Genomic DNA, 10,033 nt, shown 5'->3' with positions numbered 1-10,033 from the left:
GAAGCAGTCTTTTGTAAAATGAATGGCTCTTAATAGCCCCTTCAAAATATTCTGCATTACAATTGGGATAGTTTACAATAATATACTGTTGCTGGAAAAATGTATCCTCCTCCCAAAACTACTGTTAAAGGATGCAGCTTTAACAGTAGTTTGCGGGATTCATTGCAGTACTGTGTCCCTCCTTGAACTTTACACATAAGTGTGTCCAGAATAAAAAAAGAAATGCCAGGATGCAAAGGAAATCCTCTGTTGGGGAGAAACCAAAGGAATGGTTTGTCACTTAAAATCCAGTTTCAGGCTGCTCCGCTGCTGTGTCACTTGGTGCTGTTCATTTACATAGTCCACAGAGTGTGATAGAAGAATCATGTATGTGTTCCAGATAAACCTGAAATTAGGATCTTATGTTTCCCTTGAACTCTTAAGAATGGGATGTGCATTGAGATGCGACCACAAGATGCCCACCAGCCAGTCTTTGAAATGTAGATTTCTGTTCCAATATCATTGATGTGTGTTCTGCTGCCTAGACACTACAAGATATTAGTGCCTTGCTGCAGGGAGCTTACAGTCTAAAATTCAACTGAGGGAAAATAGGAATCTTGCATGTCCAGCCAGATAAAGTACAAAAGATGCTTATGATTATTATAATTAATTATCCTGCAAGTGCTTTCTAAGGTCCAGAACATACTGCAGAAATAATCCAAGCTGAGATCGCTTTAACTGCCATGGTTCAGTGCTGGGGAATCCTGGGAAATGTTATTTATTGTGGCTCCAGAGCTCTCTGACAGAGAAGGCTCAATGTCTCACAAAATTACAGTTCCCAGAATCCCCTAGCATTATTGAGCCAGGGCAGTTAAAGCAGTCTCAAACTGGATTGTTTCTGCAGTGTGTTTTGGACTGAAGTTATTACAGTTCTGGGATTCATAACAAAAAGTAGGGCCAAATGTACGTGATATTATACACGTTGATTGTTGCATGCTTCTTTTTTACTTCCAATAGCAGCTGCCTGGAAGTCTGATCAGGACTGGGACCATAGTCCATGGGGTGGATTTCTAATTCTCCATTTCTGCATTTCCAGGAAAGTGCACTTTTGACTGACTGCTATTACCCCTGGTAGAGTTGCTTTTCATTGTAAAAAAGGATGGTAGTTTAATACAGTACAGGTGTGGTATAATATAGCTACTAGAAAAGATGAATTTTAGAAAGAAAGATTGGTTAATTTGCTTGAAAGTAGGTTAGTGCCAACTATGTAGCAAAGCTAAAAGGGCAACCTCTTTCTGCAGAGACGGTGTATTAAGCGTGTGCTGGATTTTAAACAGGGATTGAGCATTGCCTAGGGGAACGTACCGAGGTTTGCTGCTGAGCTAGCCTAGGCCATTATTTATGATAATCTGTCTCTGGGAAACATTGACATGGAAATTAAAACACCCCTTCCTTGTAATACTGTCAGTTATGTAATTTGCCAGCAGAGGATAGTATTTCTGCAAGGCAATATCATCATGGCGATGTCCTTATCATTTCCCCCCACCACGGATTTGGCTTGGACTGTTGCCATTGGTCCTGATATAAAGAAAAGATCCTCTGATACTTGTGTCTAGTTCTGGTGCGTGTCAGGCGGATGCCTGCCGCCATGCAGGTCCTGCCGATGGGCTTTTGTTGACAGGAATCTGATGCTCTTCCTCCCACCCCCAAACCCCACCCCAGTAACATCCAGGACAAAGCACTTTTCATGGCAATAACAAACCCCATCCTGTCAAGGAAAGATGGCCTGGAAAGCAGAGTTAAGAAAACAACACCAAGCAAGTCCAGGAAAAAAAAAAGCCATTTCCACCATGCTATGGCTCAGAATCACAGTAGCAGAGTTGAAGAGTTGGAAGGAGCATCAGGAGTTATCTAATCAAAAGGCTGCAAGTGCAAGAAAGTCACAGCTAACGCATCCCTGACAGGACCATCCAAACTCTGTTTAAACACCTGCAGCAAAGGGCCCTAGGTCATCTGGGAATATACACAATGAATTCAGCTATCCCACTCACTTGTTAGTCTGTAATACTGTAAGCATTGGAACGATGGGGAGAAAAGGCAAAACAACAACAAAATTACAAAATATGCAGCATATTAAAATACATAGTAAGAATACTGGAAAGTCAAATGAAAAAGCTTTGTTCCTTTCGGTGTTTGGGAAAAACCACCTTTCCTTCACCAAATTGGAAACGATTCATAGAGCTTGTGAAAAGTAACTTTTTGGGATTGTGCAGTTCTTAGAATCCCCTGGCTAACTAACATGGCTATTGGCTGTGCAGCAGGGTGTGTGTGAGAGCTGTAGTCCAAAAAAAGGAACTTTTCCCAAGCTCTTGTAAAATGGTTCCAGCATATCTGTTTTATATGTTAAGGAGGTTTATCTCTTGCTATTCCACCCAAGAGTCTAATTAAACACAGCAGATTACATTGCTGGAGAGGCAGCATGGTGTAGTGGTTTCAGTGTTTGACTCTGAAGGTGAAGGTTCAATTCTCCATTCAGTCATGGAAGCCCTTTATGTGACCTTGAGTGAGTCACACACTCTCAGCTCCAGAAAACTCCATGATAGAATTGCCTTCGGGTTGCCATACATTGGAAATTATTTGAAGGCACACAAAAACAGCAGCCAGATTACATTTATGTGACTGAGGCTCCATCCATACTGCAGAAATAATCTGGTGTGACACCATTTGAACTGGCCTGGCTCAATACTGTGGAATTCTGGGAACTGTAGTTTGTGGTGGCCTCAGAGCAGAGCTCTGCTCTGCTTTGGGGCCACCACTAAGCACAATTCCCTCCCAGAATTCCATAGTATTCAGCCAGGCTAGTCAAAGCAGTGTCAAACTGGATTATTTCAGCAGTGTGTATGCAGCCTTAGTTCTGCCTTAGTTATTGGGATAACATTTTGATTTTTGAACATAACTCATTTTCATGTTCAAGTAATTACTTCCCTTGCATTCCATAAAATACCATATAATGTTGAATACTATCTATCTATCCATCTCAGGGGTAGGCAACCTATGGCCCGTGGGCCGGATCCAGCCCGGTGAGGCCTTGGGACCGGCCCCAGCCCAGTCTTGCCACCGATTGCCGCCGGGGCCTTTGGCCTCTCGCATGAGGGTGCGGGACCTTTGGCCTATCAGGAGGAGGCGGGCAAGGGGGAGCAAGCGGCAGGCAAGGGGGGGCAAGAGGGGGGCAAGGGGGGCAATCGTCTATAGAAGCCTCAGAAACATGCATTTATATTAACATTTTTTAAAAAATCAGCAATTTTTTTCACATGTCCTCCATTTTTTTTATATAAAAGTGTCCTCCATTTGAAAATTTTGTCCTACATTTGTCCCGGTTTATTTAATCTTTAAAATTATTTAATTATTTATTTTTTGGCTTTGGCCCCCCCAGTTGTCTGAGGGACAGCAACCCAGCCCCTGGGTCAAAAAGGTTGCCTACCCCTGATCTATCTATCTATCTATCTATCTATCTATCTATCTATCTATCTATCTATCTATCTATCTGTCTGTGAGTGAATCATAACAACCTGAGAGCCAGCATGGTTTGAGAACAGACTATGACTCTGGAGACCAGGGTTTGATTCCCAGCTGTGCCATGAAACCCATTGGGTGATCTTGGGCAAGTACAATTTAGTCATGGATAGTGTGGGATAGTGCTTTGTGTATTGGACTACGGCTCTGGAGACCAGGGTTCAAATCCCAGCTCTTATTGTGTGACATTGGGCAGGTCATACTCTCTCAGCCTCAGAGGCAGGCAAAGGCAACCGCCCTCTGAACCAATCTTTCCAAGAAAACTTAGAGTCCCCATAAGTCAGAAATGAGTTGAAAATACCCAACATAACAACACCGGTATTTATTTTAAGTTCCTAGCACATTGTGGGCAAGCAGATGGAAGTTAATCTGTTTTTACTGGGTCTCTGGACCATAATGAAGAATTGATTGAAGTAGCAGGTTTGTAGGGCTGAAGGAACTCTCTCTTGTTTGGTGTCACCCTTCAGGAAACACTTCATGACTGAATGGCTCCTGTTTGGGGTTATTCAGGAAATGGCCATTGAGGCCTGGGCCCATTGCCACAGCTACCAGGCATTTTGCCTCAAAGACACTGAAGATGCCAGGCCTCAGTCTTGATAGGGAAATGAAATGAAATTTTGATTTGAATGGGCGAGAGAGATGCGGGAAAGGCAGATATCTTTCCTTAAAAGTTTGCAGGAAATGAAATGCATTACTTTTGCTAAACAAGGCCAATTCTTCTGTGGGGTGATGCCAGTAAGGTGATAGGAGTTTATCACACTAGGGCCTATTCCACAACAATTGTACTATTGGAAGATAATGGAAGCAAAGCGCTATAGCAATCTGTAGTTCTGCACAGTTGTGCAATTGCACTAGAACAACGGAATAAAAACAAAACAAAAATGAAGTCACGTTCCACATACAAAAGCCGATCACATTGTTCTGTCATTAGTGTATCATCATTGGATGTTTCATGCATGCATCATTATCGTGTTACTGCGCATGTCTGAAAAATATGGTTCTGCCCCAAACAGAACAAAATAAAATTTCTGTATTTAACAACATGATATATATCTGGTACAAATAAAATAGTGCCCTATACCTGATAATAAGACAGAAATCTACCGGTACTCTGAAAATGATCCTAGCAAGGAGAGCAAATTGCCTGTGCCAAAGTGCAGTCTGGAAAAAGCTCCACGATAGTGCTCCATGATAGTGTGAATGCATCATTATTAGTTTCTGTACCTTTGCAGTAGTGTGAATGAAACCATTCACAGGGTTTCCCCATGAATAAGAAGTTACAGGACAATTCACAGGAGAAGTACCAGATGAGTGTGACATTGTGTGAAAATCTTTGCATGATTGCACTATAATGAAAGGAACATCCTGTTTTCTTCCATTTTATCACCCCCTATGATCATCTACATAGTGGTGGTGAACCAATCTGTACTGGTGATTGTGAACATAGCTATGGCACTTATTACAAAAGAACAAACACAGAAAGACAAAGCCTTTTCATTCCTATGTGGAGATAGATGCTGCAAGTGCAGGTTATTGGCATGGTTTGGAGTGTTTTGGGTCTCATGTAAAGAGGATACAAGGAGCTGCCTTGTGCCAAGTCAGTGCCCTGGTGCCATCTAGCTCCACAACTGGTGTTAGATCCCAATATCTTGGATTCTGCAATAAGTCCAGAATCTGCAACTCACTAAGTGCCTAAGCATGTACAGTTAGCCCTCCATATCCATGGATTCATTATCCGTGGATTCAACCATCCATGGCTTGAAAGTATTTCTAAAAATATAAATTTCAAAAGCAAATCTTGATTTTGCCATTTGATATAAGGGGCACCGTTTTACTATGCCATTGCATTTAATGGGACTTGAGCATCCTCGGATTTTGGTATCCATGGGGGGTCCTGGAACCAAACCCCAGCCAAGGGCCCACTGTACTGTCATCTGCAAGAGGCGACTGTTGCATGTATAGGGGAGGATGTCCTGGGTTTCATCCTGACCCTGACCAGGCCACACAGAGCAACTAGGGAAGTTAAGCGGTTTGACGCAGAAGGAAGTGGGATATGAGGATGAGAAGAGGGGCTTATGTGACAATGAAGTCATGAGACCCTTGGGATATTCCAGAAATAGCCTTCCCCCCCTTCTCCTGATGCATCCTCCTCAAAAGGAAGGAAGTGCATGGTGTGAGCATTCAGAATAGGTCCTTTCTTCCCAGGAGCAAAGAATGTTTTTTCTAGGGACCTGAGAGCTGGCTTTTGCAGAGAGCAGAGGGCCATTATACAATTTCCTATCCTTCCACCATTTATTTCTGCTAGCCTTTGCCATATGGAATCACATTAATGAGCCAAAGGTTTGGAACACGGTAGTGACAGAGGCTGCATCCACACTGCAGAAATAACCCAATTTGACACCGCTTTAACTGGCTTGGCTCAATGCAATGAAATTCTGGGAATTGGAGTTTATTGTGGCCCACAGTGGAGCAAAAGCTCCGCTCTGGGACCACAACAAACTCCAATTCCCAGAATTCCATCGCATTGAGCTAGGCCAGTTAAAGCGGTGTCAAACCTGGTTACAGGTATTTTTGCAGTGTTGGTGAAGCCAGAGTCAAATGAGCAACCAGACATTGGCCCTTCCAAATAACATTGAGAACATATGTTTCAAGCACATACTTTTCCTAACCAAAGTAGGATTTCTGGCAATGCAGAAGGTGTTCAGTGTCTTTTGTAGGTTTTGCCTGACTAGTAATCGGAACAGATTAGTTCAAATAAAGTTCATAAGACAGAAATTTAATTGATGGTTATGTTAGATGTTTTCTAATAAAAGGAGTATAGTCGGACCTCCATATCCACAGATTTTTTTATCCAAGGATTCAACCATCCACTGCTTGAAAATATTTTAAAAAATGTAAATTCCCCTAAATTCCAACCTTGATTTTGCTATTTTATATAAGGGACACCATTTTACTATGCCATTGTATTTCATGGGACTTGAGCATCCACAGATTTTGATATGCATGGGAGGTTCTGGAACAAAACCCCAGTGGATATCAAGGGCCCATTGTTATTTAATTATTTAAATTATTTAATCCAACTTAAATTGGACTTTCAGTATCAACTTAAATTCCAGAATTAATTTATTACATGATTAAATAGTTACAGTATTACATAAATGAACAAATATGCAAATAAGCCAACAAATTTTACTTTTCACTGTTGGTTCTTTAATAAATGCAAATGGCACCAAGAATCACTGTTTCCTTTTGTCCATGGTTAGAGTATGATAGGTTTGCTGCTTCCAAGTTTTAAAAATGTTAAATGAACAAGTGCTAAGGGCAGCTTGGAAGGGAGCTGGTGTTTATTGCTCCTGTGTTCCATGTCTGGGATATTTGTTGGAATCAGTAAGATGAAGAAAGCGGGAAGTTAAGGAGATGAGATTGCAAGGGAAGAAATCAAGGAAAGCAAGAGAAGGAAAGAAGTTTTCAATAATGAATACAGTTGTTTTCTTCCCTCTTAAGACCAGGACAGTGTGGAGGTGGGGGGGGGGGATATAAATAAAATCACCAAAGGTATTTTAAGGCTTCATTCTGGCAAGAATTGTAGTACAGGCTTTTAATATACTACTGTAAATGTAAATGGCAAGAAATAAAAAGGTAAGGACTGGAGATCACACTCTCTCATGGAGAGCTTTTTTGGTCCATAATTTTGTTTTGTCCTGAGTGCACACATCACTTGGCTCTCAGTTGTACATTAAGTGTCTCTGTTGAAAAAACAAAATACTGTGTTTGATGTGGTGTCAGGGGATACCTAAGCTCCTCTCTGTGATGTTTAGTCTACAATCGCCATTTCACATATTCAACAAAACATCCAAAGACATTGCAGCTATCGATTGACAAAATATGTACAGGCCAATGTGTATGCTTAAGCAGGTGGTACTTTGCCCTGCAGGCAGGTGGGTTTAATAGAGAAGTGCCTGTCATCTTCTTGGTACAGATAATAGATGTGCCAGGAATCTTGAACAATCTGAGAATGTAAGCCTTACAATTGCTTCATTTTGTCCAGTTGTACAGCTGGAGCACATGAAATTGCAGTGAAATAGTTGCCAACACCTCCTGTTGTTTTCCTCTGGCAGATAAGCACATTCATAGTAGCATTTTGTGATAAAGTTCTGATTTTCTTTCTCTTAGGGCCACTGTCTGAGGCATCTGATGGGAAGGAACTTGGGGAAGGGCGCATCTTAAAACTGGTGCATCCCAAAGGGATTCGGAGCGCTGTAGGGCATCGGCAGAATGGTTGGCGGAAGTATCGGCGTCCTCGCCCCCGTCTGTCACATAAAGGCCCCATGCCTTTTTAGCACAGGTAAGAATACAGGTGAAGGATATAGTGCCCACCTTTGAGAACACCTGAAGGATCAAAGTTTGAGAACCCAAGGCATGGGTTATAAAAAAACGACATATTCATGGTTTATTTCTTGTCTGCATGTTTACCATTCATAGTTACCTTCAAGAAAAGAAGGAACTGCTAGGCTAAGCTGGCCCTTATATGTAAAAAGAATGTGTTGCTTCTGCAAATATAAGATCAAATAGAACAACATCCTCTCCCACCCCATAAACTAAAAATGAAGGTGCCAGATGTGGCTCCTCAAGAGGAGAAATAAATATCAGAGTTAGGAATACCTTCATTAGGAGAGAGTTGAGGGTGAGAAAGCACCATGAATTGCTGAAAAATGAGAGATGTACTTCAGTGTTGTTACCGGTGTTGCTACTGGAGTACATCTCAGGAATACCTTCATTAGGACCAACAAAAGGGTGTCCAGAATTTTCCATCAGGTTACATGATATTTTTTTTAAAAAGGTGATGGGTAAGAAAAATATCTGGCTGAATGTTGTGGCCTTTGCCACTCATGCAGTGGAGATTGCAGAACAGTTAAGTCTGAAGATATCAGAAGAACCTGTTTGACTCTGAGGTCCGAACAGACAGACCAAAATAAAGCTGCTTTGGGTCACTTGCATCAGTGAAAGTATAAAGAGAATGATAACTCAATCAAACTACCCAGTAACTTTAAAGCAACTTAAAAATATTTTTATTAAAAAGCAAGACATAAAAAAGTACAGGATACTATTAAAAGTCACTTCCCAGAGGTCTGTTGAAACTAACCAAAAAAACCAAAAGAAAACAAAAAGCCAGTCTTTGCTGCTACCCAAAAGACACCATGGGTGGAATAAGCCACTCTTACATCTTTAAGGAAGGGAAGATGTTTGTATTTTGAAACTGACTTGCTGTTTCTTTCTCTTTTGTTTCCAGGATCAATGCCCACCCTGCAAAGGCTTGTTCTTTGTGTTCTCTATCTGCTCAATAAAACTCTCCACTTGTGCAGGGCTTCCATCATGACCCTTCTTGCCTAAACTGCTGCCCCGGACAGCATTGAATGGAAGGGTGTGTGAAGGTACTGCACTACCTTCTCCTGTTGGCTCTCATGTCTCCTATCAGGCTGGTTTCAGGTGGTGGTACCTCATCTCTTCTTTCTCAGTCCTTCTCATTGCCTTATAAAATTAACCGTCCGTAGAGCCTGAGGCTCAGAGGATGTTGAGGGTATCCAAAAGGAGAGAAGAGAGGAAGAAACGGGTAGCAATGGATCTGTAGTGATCCTTTTTATATCTTGTCTCAGATCCCTCCTGTAGGAAGATGCCTCACTCACTATTGTTTGAGGGATACGCTTGTAGCAAAACTACTCCTGTCCATCTGCCCAGCTGCTAGAATACTGTTGCAGCAAAGGATGCGGCTGGAGCCAGAAGGCCTTTGGCCTGTAAAAAGCACTTTGTCAGATAGAGAATCTCCACCCAGGTGTCACTGGAATCCCATTTTATATCTATCTCATCACAAGGTAGTCTTAACAGGGCTAGGAAACCTGTGGCCTTTTAGATGTCATTGAACTCCAATCCCCATTCCCAATCCAGCGTAATTGATGCTATGGTTGGAGTAGTAGTTCTTCTATCTGGAGGGCTGAAGGTTCTCTGCTGTTGCTCAATAGGGCAGCCATCTCCTCCCCCCTCCACTTTTGCTGAAGTTTCTGTGTACCTCTGACAACTGCATGATACTTAGGAATACAACAGCTCAGGTTTTCCACTTGTGTGCAATTCCTTGCTAAGGGGAAGCAGCACTTGGTGTATTTCTACCTGTCCTAAAGAATTTAGTTATGGGAGCCCTGTTGGGGTTCGAGGGAGGGAAATGGCTCCCTTCTTATGGACTTCCCGCAACTGCCTTTGGCTAGGCCTCTTACAAGTCACAGGTCTAGATCTTTCTTTGTGCAGAATCTGAGTTTATTTTTGACACAAACAGTCTTTCCTCTAAGTACAGTCTGATTTCTAAAACCTTTGCCACCAAAGACTGTCCCCTATGCCTTTTATAGAACAAGTTTTGACCAATTTGAGCAGGTGCTTGCCTGTTGCATTTTGCCCTGCCTACCCTTCAATATTGTTTCCAGCTAGCTGAGCC

This window comes from Sceloporus undulatus, chromosome 7, assembly GCF_019175285.1.
Source record: "Sceloporus undulatus isolate JIND9_A2432 ecotype Alabama chromosome 7, SceUnd_v1.1, whole genome shotgun sequence".
Lineage (NCBI taxonomy): Eukaryota > Metazoa > Chordata > Lepidosauria > Squamata > Phrynosomatidae > Sceloporus > Sceloporus undulatus.
This window is presented reverse-complemented; position numbering follows the sequence as displayed.